This window comes from Dromiciops gliroides, chromosome 5 (assembly GCF_019393635.1).
Source record: "Dromiciops gliroides isolate mDroGli1 chromosome 5, mDroGli1.pri, whole genome shotgun sequence".
Taxonomy (NCBI): Eukaryota; Metazoa; Chordata; class Mammalia; order Microbiotheria; family Microbiotheriidae; genus Dromiciops; species Dromiciops gliroides.
The window spans coordinates 180,260,370-180,271,567 of record NC_057865.1 but is presented as its reverse complement, the minus strand read 5'-3'; positions in this window follow the sequence as shown (position 1 = coordinate 180,271,567).

Here is an 11,198-nt window from a genome sequence, read left to right as displayed (position 1 = left end):
AACAGACCTTTCCTGAAGATCTTCTAGGTTATCTTTTTTTTTTTTGGTGAGGCAATTGGGGTTAAGTGACTTGCCCAGGGTCACACAGCTAGTAAGTGTCAAGTGTCTGAGGCCGGATTTGAACTCAGGTACTCCTGACTCCAGGGCCAGTGCTTTATCCACTGTGCCATCTAGCTGCCCCTAGGTTATCTTAAATAGGAAGATTGTTTTACTCCATTATTTTTACAGGTTTTGCAGCTCCAAAATCTGTTGAGAGGCTTAATTTGATGTTGTTTCTTGAAGGAAATTTTGGAGAGCCCAGGCAGCTTCCTGGTTTCATTCAGTCATCTTAGCTCCACCTCCAGAACTTGAGAGAGACTTCTTGTGTACCTATTTAAAGACTCTGGGGGGTACTTATTCCAACTCCCACTTGTACTGATCTGGATCCCCCAATTATAGCTGCATTTTCCCTTAGCATCCTTGGGATCCTAAGCCCCTTTGGAGTCTAGGTGTCTTTCTAATGTGATTGGTTTGAACCCCCATCCCAGTGTGTTCTCCCCATTATTAAGCAATAATAACAGTATCTCCTTGGTATCACTGATCAACTCAGAGCACAGTGCTTTGCATGTAAGTAGCACTTCAAAAATGCTTTATCCATTCACTCATCTGTCCCTCCAAGTTCATTTCCAAATGACAGGTAACCAGGAAAGAGAAGTCATTCCCTTGCTTGCAGAAGCCAGCATCCACTGTTAGACTGGTTCAAACAGATGGCTTGAAGACTTGCTTCTTACTATGCTCAACTATCCACATGCTCCCAGTCTCCTGGTGTTCTCTTGTTTTGAAGCTCACGAGGTCTAACTCTACTCTATTTTCCCTCCAACCCCTCCTTCTCCTAAATCAGGAAAGAACAGCTACAACAGGGCCACATACTCATAGCTTCTGACAAACAGGTCTACTTATGTAGACCATTGGCACTAGAGCAATCTCTCTCAGTAACAGTAGGGCCATGTCCTTGTAGCTTTGTACCTGCTCCTGATAAGAGAGCCCTTTCTCACATGGAGGCCCACCACAGCTCTTCTTACTTTCTCATTATCAGGGAAGAAAAGAGGGCTCACTTGACTGGTAAATGCTCTTTTTAATACATGCTCAATTCTGGGTCAGCAGCCAATCAAAAAGACAGAGTCCAGAGACCAGAAACAGTCAAAAAAATAACTGAGCTATGAAATCCATGTAGGGTACTGTATTAGGATGGGATGCTACACATGCTTATAAAGGCTGGGCTCTCATTGCCTAGTCCCCTGTTATACTTGCCCTAAAGAAAATGTTCAGCAAAACCAACTGACACTATTAGCATCTCTGATTGTGATCTTTGTGGCAAAATTTTGTACTCATAGTCACAGACACTCTCTCTACTGAGAGAGTAGCTTGATTACTTGTTCTCAAGCTTTACTGATCATTGCTTTTAATGTTTAGTTCAGATTTTTTTAGTGTTGTCTTCATTTAGATTACTCTAGTCATTAGCCTGCTCTAAGCCTTTAAAGTTTGCAACAAAACTTTTTACTATCTGTATATTGATATCGAGATTGGATAGATCTAGAAAATGTTTTAAAAGGAAAGTCTTAAGGATCCTAGAATTGAAAGCTATAAACAACCTTAGATATGAACTCTAAATACTCTCAAATAGGACTCTGTCTCTTTAGATACACTGTACCATAAAGACCTGCCCAAGAGTAACTTCTATTTTCTCTGGTAACTAGTCCTAGATTATAGAATTCACTTTTGTTCATAACAAGTAAATCTGGTATTGCTCATCTTCTGATCTGCATGATTTTAATCCCATGGAACAAGATGCCCCTCCTTGGATAAATTCATCATTTATAAACTCACCACCATGCTTTTAACTCAAGCCTTGATTGACACCAACTTCCTTCCCCTCTATTGGAGGGCTGGAGGGTGGAATACCAAACTCCTCCTAATGACTTTCTTTATAGAGGGCAGAAAATAGACTATCAGCTCACTCCACTTTGCATCTACTGCTCTGCCTAGTTTCAACTCCACGGAACAAGATGCCCTCACACTGGCTATCCCCTATTATATCCCTTCAATTTCCTTCTTCCTTTAGTATGTTGTCTTCCCCTTTAGATTATAAACTCCTTTTGGTGGGGATTGTATTCCTTTTTATTAATTGTATCCCCAATGCTTAGCATACTGCCTGAAACATAGTAGGTGCTTAATTAATCCATTGGATTGGATTAGTCCCCCAATCCACTTGATGAGGTCACAGATGCATTGGTTCATTTGACTCAGCTGCTCTTCCCAACTTCAAAAACTATATAAACATCCTCATATGACACACCAAAGACAGTTGTTTAGAGTCTAGATGTGATGTTCTACTTTTATTTATGGCAAAAAAAGATTAGAGAGATAATGACAAATATATTACATTTTCCATCTATTTGTTGTCTTCTGGTCATTATGGGAATTTTAATGTTCTTGTGATATGGCTCAGTAGTCTCAAAATGAGCTTTTTGGAAACTTGCCTTTTCCTCCATTGCTTTTTTCTGTCTTGTGAGGTAAAACTCCTAATTGTCTTCTGCTGTTCTCTTCTGCAGTGTTGTATAGATCAATTTATCTTCTAAATCCATATTTCCCTTGGCTGCCATGTCTCTCCATTTGGCAAATAAATGAATTATTTGTTGGCTGAGTGGTTATTGGGTTCTTTTGGCTTCTGTTGCAATGACCTACAAAAAATGGAAGATATTTAAAATTTTATTTTCATACTTACAGATCATTTTTCTCTTCTGGTAATTTTGTATGGCTTCCAGCCATGAGATAATAGTCTCTGAAGACAAATCATCTAAAAGGCTAGAACATATTTCTTAAAATTACCAAGGTAAAAGATTTTAAAAGATGTTAACAGAAATAAATTACTTAGGGTGAGGGAATATAGGCTGATTACTTAAAGCAGGGGATATCTGATAGTCCTTGCACAATTAGTAAAAGTAAGGCATACAATACATTAGATGAACCTCCTGTAGTATATTTCTGAAAGAACATGGAAAAAATTCCCATAGGATGGACAGGCTTGGGTAGTGTGAGATATTCACCCATAGAAGGAGTATCCACATAAATGAAATCACACATCCACCAGAGCATTAATACATTGACACTTTAAAATAAATGATATATTTTATAATTTATAATACTAAGAACAATAGGGGAAAGGAGGTAATACATGTGAAAACTATAAACATAAATGTCACCAGGTATATAAGGAATCTTGCTATATGCCTGTGGCTCCTGGGAAAACATCAATTCTAAAAATCTGCAAGGATGAGGGGCACAGGTTATATAGGGATAGTAAAGGTCCAAAGTTCAAGTAATTAGTTTAGCTCTATTCAAAGACATTTATATTGCAAAAGTTTTAAACATTCCCTTATGTTTTCCTGGAATTTTTGCAACACACTAAAACAAAAACCTTCGGGGGCAGCTAGCTGGCGCAGTGGATAGAGCACCAGCCCTGGAGTCAGGAGTACCTGAGTTCAAATCCGACCTCAGACACTTAACACTTACTAGCTGTGTGACTGTGGGCAAGTCACTTAACCCCAATTGCCTCCCTAAAAAAAAAAAAAAAACCTTCATGGGGGAACTATAACATCATAAGAAACGACCCTCGATTTCAGTTGTTAGTTTAGAACAGAGGTCAGCAATCTCTTTAGCTCAGAGTGATACCAAGGTTAAGAAATTATTATAAAGGCCGATGATTACACAAAAGAAATTACAGGTATATGGAGGCAATGAAAAAAAGTGGGAGAAAGGAAGTTAGAGAAGAAAAACAGAGGGAAAATAGGACAGAAAAGGAAAAGTCAAAAGTGCATAACAGTGAGGACTAGGAAAATACCATAAGGTCATTCATGAATTTGATTAAGACATTATAGGTGTGATAGGATACTTTTAAAAACTATACAATCACGAAGACTAATCCTCCAGCAGAAAGTAATTCCCCCACCCCCCATTCTATGGACTCTGCAACACTGCGTTTGTTTCTCAATATAAAAATGTCATTATTATCTTTAGAAACATGGTGTATGGTGTAAAGTTATGTTTTGGTCGCCCCCTAGTGGATTGTATACTATAGCTGCAGAGAAACCTGTCAGATCTGGGATCCTTCTACATTAGAGATTAATACAGATTATAAATGGTAGTATCCTATTCCCTTGCTAAATTCCAAATATTCGAACATTGGATATCCTATCATATTGGTTTGATATTATATAATATAATTATATAATAATAAATTTTAGGAAGCATGTCATGACTGATTCTAAAAGTTATAGTACTAAAGAATCAACTGTGGGTATTTGACAGATTTAAACGATACAACGAAAGACCTCTGACCATAGGGTTAAGTAGTTAAGTCAGGTTAAAATAGGCAGAAAAAAATAAGAAATGAATTGATAATCTATAGACTAAAATATATTTTCAATCAATACTGCAATACTTTATTTAAACAGAAGGAAATTTAGGAGCTAGAGATTCACATCCACCTGACCTGAGTTTGAGAAAAAAGAAGGAAGTAGTTTCTTAATTATCTTTACCATTCTGGGGGACTAAGTGAGAGTGGGATCAAAATAGTGTAAACTAATCACTAAAAATGAATATAAAAAGAGAAAGGACAAAGTAGACAAGAAATACAGAAGAATTAAATGGAGGTAATTTTTAAAAATCAATAATTGTAAAGTGGGAATAGATTAGCTCCTCCCCTAAAAAAAGGAAAATGACAAAATGGTTAAGAAAGCAAAACAGCAATTTGCTACATAAATTTGTTGCAATTTCAAATGTAAAGACATAAACAGAGGGAAAATGATCTGGAACAAAATTTACTATTCATCCGATAAAAACCAAAAAAATAGAAGTTGCAAGCTTGCTTTCAGATACAATAATACTAACAATTTACACATTAAGAGAGACAAACAGGGAAAGGAAAATACTTAGAGGCACCATAGACAATGAAACATCTTTACTAATTGCCTTTTTTCAGTCTACATCCTTCAGGACCACTCCAAAGCTTTTGATGCTGTTGACCACATCCTCTGGCTGACTATATTCTACCCCCTTGGGTTTCTTGACACTGCTTTATGATACCTGTTTCTCTTCTTCCCTTTCTTGCCAGCCCTTCTTGCTCTTCTTTGCTGGATTATTAAACATGTCCTGCATGAGTGTGTTCCAGAATGTCTTATTCTTCCTATTTCTCACTCCATCTCCTGCCTCCTTCTGTACTCCTTTCTCACTTCCACCTCTGAGATACAAAATTGCTTTCTTCAATGAATCAGTAAATGTTTATCAAGTGCCTGATACGTGGCAGGTATTGTGCAAAGTTCTGGAGTTACAAAGAGGCAAAAGACAGTCCCTGCCTTCAAGTTTACAATCTTCTAGTCCCCTACCCTAGTGACAAGTTCCACTCCCTCAAAAAAGTTACTTTGTTTTATTTTGTACCTATCTTGTAAATACTTATATTGTACGTGAATTTTCCCCTTGTAGAAAGTAAGTTACTTGAGGGGAAGGGATTGTTTATTACATTTTGACTATTATAGCTCTTGTCCATATCAGTCAGTAGCCCCCACAGATCTAGAAACTCAGCACATACCTCAATTCTCTTCCTCCTTTGGGCCTGGAATTTCATCTGGGGTCAAAGGGCTGATTATTAAGGGCTGGTGCCTGTGATTTCCAGGTAGAGTCTCATCATTCAGACTAAAAGGACCATCTAAACAATTCCAAGTCTCCACAAAAGGAGAATTTAAAATTTCTGAACATAAAGGGCAATAAATTCACTGAATTTTCACTCAGATGCAGATCACAGTTGGATTTAATGGGTAGTTTTCAAGGGTTGCTCTGTCAAAAAGAAAAACAAAAAACTTCATCACCCTGTGGCTGTGATGATTAGTCTCTACAACACAGCGAGGCTGGTCCTTGAATGACCATTGCTATTACATGGGAATGACCATTCCCTTACATGAAACTTCTTCAGTTTGGCAGAACCTGCCAAAGTAATCTAATTAATACTTCGATGACAGCTTCCAAACCTTAGTGTTGCCTCCAAATGAAGCATTACCATCCTTATCATCATCATTCCCATCATCATCTGTCAGTCATTCTGACTCTTATAAAAAATCACTCAACCTCCCTGGGGCTTCACATTATTTGTAAAATGAGGAGTGGTAATAGAAAGTTTCTCAGGTCTCTTCTAGCTCTAGCTCTCTAATTCATTTATCTTGATAGGACCATTAATATCTTTTAGCATTTTGGGGAAAGTTAAGTTCAAAGAAGGGCTAGGTTGATGCTTGGAGTGGTTAAGAAAACATTTAATTCAACAAACATTTATTGAGCGCCTACTATGTGCCAGGAATTGTACTAGACTTTGAAGATACAAAGACAAAAACTAAACAGAATCTGCTCCCAAGGAGCTCACATTCTACTGAGGGTAACATGGGGAACCACACGTACATAGATAAGTATATACAAAACATACATAGAGTAAATGCAAAGTACTATCCTGGGGGGTGGGGGGAGCATTAACAACTGGTGGGATCAGGAAAGGCCACTTGTAGGAGGTGTGCTTTGAAGGAAAACGGGAGTTCTGCAGAGTTAAGGTGAGAAATGACATTTCAGACATGGGAAACAGGCTGTTCAAATTCATTTTGATGGGAGATGAGGATTATGCTTATAAGTATTTAACAACCAGCTTCACCCTCCCCAAATGTATGCACAACATACTTTTAAGTTTAACCTGCATTATTAACATGTTCTCCATCACTTTCGTAATTCTAGAAATCATAACAATAGGTCAAACCCTGGTTTGTAGCATTTGCCAATTTCTGAGATGTAAGTGTTCACACCAAAATTTTGACAATTAGTTCTCATAAGTAGATGCCAGTTGGCTCTGGCACACCACTTCAGATATAGTCCATTGTATATGAAGAACAGCTATTGTATTGGCCAGTGTGTTGAAAGGTAGACTGAGTAAGAGGAAATGTGATCTGTGAGTGAGGGAGACTGAGATCTATTTGGAAAGAGAGTTTGGAACCAAATTGTGAAGGCTTTTAAATACAAAACAAGGAAGTTTGTATTTAATCCTGGGGGACTAGAAAGCCACTGGTGCTTCCTAATCAGAGCATATAGTCAGTAACACCTGTGCTTTAAGAATATGAATTTGGCAGAAATGTGGCAGATGGCATGGGCAGTGGGGAACTGGAGGAAGACCAATCATGAAAATATTTTAAAAGTCCAGGTGAGAGGTGGTCAGGTGACGATCATGTGAGAGAAAGTGGAGTGTGTGTATGAGGAGGGGAGAGAAAAAGAAAGAGAAGGGAACAGAAGAAAGAGAGAATGTTGAAAAAGGAACAATAAGATGGAAACAAATTGGTTAGATTTTCAGAAGCCAGTGAAGGAGACTGAAGAGTTGTGGATGCCACTGACATTACAAAGCTGAGTAGAATGGAGCTATTCTGAATATAACTGGAAAAATAGGAAGAGGAGAAAATAATAAGTTCCATTAAGGGCCTGTTGAATTTGCAATGTCTACAAGGGGCATCTGGGTAAAGATGTCCAATGGGCAGTTGACAGATGACAGAAAGACTATCCAACTTTGCTATTTTTTTGCCAAATATAATTATAGAACATATTATAAAAGATATGATTAATGACTATCTAGCAATGGGAACTCTGATCACAAAAAAGCCAATGTGGCTTCACCAAGAATGGGTCATACTTCCAAGACAGTCCTAAAGGACTCATGGTGAAAAATGATGTCTGTCTTCAGAGAAAGAACTGATGGAGTCTGAATACAGATTGAAGCATACTATTTCTACTTTATTTTTCTTGAGTTTTTTATTTTGGTCTGTGTTTTCTTTTACAACATGACTAATATGGAAATATGTTTTTCATGACACATGTATAACCTATATAAAATTGCTTGCCTTCTCAATGAGGGGGTTGGGGAGAGGAGAAAATTTGGAACTCAATTAAAAAAACCCAAATATTGAAAATTGTTTTTACTTGTAATTGGGAGGAAATAAAATACTAAAGAAAAAAGAATAGGTCATACTAATGTTATGTCTTTTCTGAACAGTTAATAGATTAGTAGATTAGGTGTCTGTTATAGTGGTATTTTACCTAGATTTTATTAAAGCATGTGACAAAGTAACTGAGATTATTCTTTTTTAAATTACCGACTTTTTAAAAAAACTACTGTCATTTCATATGTTTGCATGACTTCAAATGTATAATTTATGTCATTTTCCTTACTTTCTCAAGGGGTGGGAGGAAGAAAATTTGGAACCCAAAATTTTTTCAAAATGAGAGTAAAATTATTTTACATGTGACTGGGAAATAGCTAAATAAATAAAAATATATTAAGATTGAAAAAACCTACTGTCATTTATCAATAATACCCCCCAACCCAAGCAACTCTCATATATAATAATGAAAAATTGTTATGCAAAACAAATTGCCAGATCTCATGTGATTTTTGCCAAAACTATGCAGAGATTTAGGTTAGACAGCATTAAGAGTTAAGTGGATTTGGAACTGGTTGAATTATAAGACCCAAAGAATAGTTTCAAGTCAGTGTGGGAGTGTTAAACAGTTTTGATCTATTCCTTGGATAAAGGTATATATGGCATGCTTTTTTTTTAAGTGAGGCAATTGGGGTTAAGTGACTTGCCCAAGGTCACACAGCTAGTAAGTGTTAAGTGTCTGAGACTGGATTTGAACTCAGGTACTCCTGACTCCAGGGCCCGTGCTCTATCCACTGTGCCACCTAGCTGCCCCAGTATATGGCATGCTTAACAAGAGAAGGAGGATTTCCTGTGCACTGTATCTGGGAGAGAAGAGGAATCTGGAGAAGTGGCAAGGAAATAAAGCCATGATATGAGTAAGTAGAGATCTTGACTTTACACTATACTAATACTGGAAGTTATTTGGATGGTGGGGGTGGGGTGGAGGGATGGGGTGGGTATTTGAATGAAAAGGTGATTGCCTTTAGTTTAATAAGTTCATAGCTCCCCTCTGAAGGGAATTCAAACCATAGGATGTTGCTTTAAGTATGGAGGACCCTTGGATCAGTAATATAGCACAATTCTCTTACTCTAAATCTTGCTATAGCTCCTGGTCAAGTAGCTTCTGAAAATTTTAGGGCTTCTGTGTTATGGAACAAGTTTACAACTTCAAAAGGTTTTTAGCTACTGCTGTTAGGAACATCCACAATTCTGAGCAACACTTCATTTATATAAAATACCTAATTTAGCTAAATTTACAGATTATAAATTTAAGATTAATTATGCAGTTTTGGGAATGTTAATGACTATTGTCACAATGAGAGCCACATTATGGAGTAATGAATAAAGAGCTATCCTCAGAGTCAACAAGACCTGGTGGGTTAAATCCTGCCTTTAACAAATACTGACTGAGTACCCTTTGGCAAGTCATTTAACTTCTCAATGCCCTCTAGACAATTCTATAACATTATAAATTACAGAACATTTTACAAACATTCATTGGGAGAGGAGCTATCCTAACCAGAAATTCCCTATAGCAATGAAATAACTACTCTTGACTACCATCATCCCTCCAAAAAAGGGATTAGTCTGGCTTTGGCATATATGCCAAAAGTCATGAAAAGTCAATGTAAAGTTAACTAAAATCTGTAGAGAAAAAAAAGGATACAGTCCTTGCCAAGTGCTTCCCTTTTTTATGGATATAAATGTGACTCAGAGGTTGCTGACCTCTTCCTTTTGTTCTTCATTCTTTCTGTACTCAGTTGACTCCAAGATAGTGATGTCATTTTAGTCCTCTTCAAGAATTAAGGACAACAACCAACCAACCAACCAACTCAATTACCATTATCTCAATATATCCTATACAGCTTAACTATCATTGTCTGGGGATGCAAGCTTTCGAGCTACTGGTATGTATTATAGTGTATAGTTTGTCTTAAGAGTGTGCTTGTTTAAAGAAGTGAATTTTTATTCTGGATCATTATTATTTTCTTTTTGTGGCAGAAGTTTTCATTTCTTTTTTTCAAAGTCTGATTTTGCTATTATAAGTTTACTTTAAAATTGTTCCTACATATTTAAATGAAATGGAGAACATAATAAGGCAACGAATTAGATAATTCAAACCCTTCCAAAGCATTATCTCCTAATACTGTGTTTCAAGAGGTGAAACCAGATTGTGTTGTTTTGTATATGTGAGAGATTATCTCAATTCTCCATTTAACCTAATTCAATTCAACAAACAATTGTCAAATTACTATACACAAGACACTGTGTCAAGGGGAAGAAAATGAAATAGTCCCATGAAATGAGTTTATATTCTATTGGAGTATTCAGTCAGTCAGTCAATAAGCATTTAGGGATTTAGTATGTGCCAAGCACTGTTCTGAGATATCTGGATACAAAGAAAGGCAAAAACACAACCCCTGAGATCAAGGAACTCATCTCTCATTCTAATGGACAAATAACAAATACAGGGTAATTAGAGGATGGAGAGAGTACTAGCATCTGGGGAGTCAGAAAATCAGAAAAGGCTTCATATAGTAGGTGGCATCTAAGATAAGCCTTGAAGTAGTCTAAAGATTCTAATAGGTAGAGGTGGGCAGGGATTTTCATCCAGACATGACTGAGATCTTTTGCCAAAGCACAAAGATGGGAGAGGATATGCTAAATTTGTGAAACAGCTACAAAATCGGTTTAGGAGGAATGTAGAGTGCGTGAAGGGAAGCAGTGTGAAATAAATATGGAATGGTAAATTGATGCCAGATTGTAGAGGGCTAAAATTACCAGGAATACCTGGAAATAGAGAGAAATGGAAAGTCATTGAAGATTTTTAAATCAAGTGAGTGGCATGCTCCCTTCTATATGGCCCATAATCTACCTATACCTTAGGAAGTTTTAGTTTTTAGTTGTGTGAAGGATGAATTAGAGAGAGGAAGGAAGAGTAAAAGTAGGGAGAATGATTATGGGACAGTTGCAATAGGTCAGGTAAAAGATGATATGTATCTGAATTAGGGGTCAGCTATGTGAGTACAAAGAAATGTATGGCTGTAAGAAATCTGGAGGTAGAAAAGTCATGACTTGGCAACTAATTGAAAATGAAGGGTGGGGGTGAGGGAGAGGGAAGAGTCAATAATAATTTTGCCTTGGTGAATGTGAGTGACTATG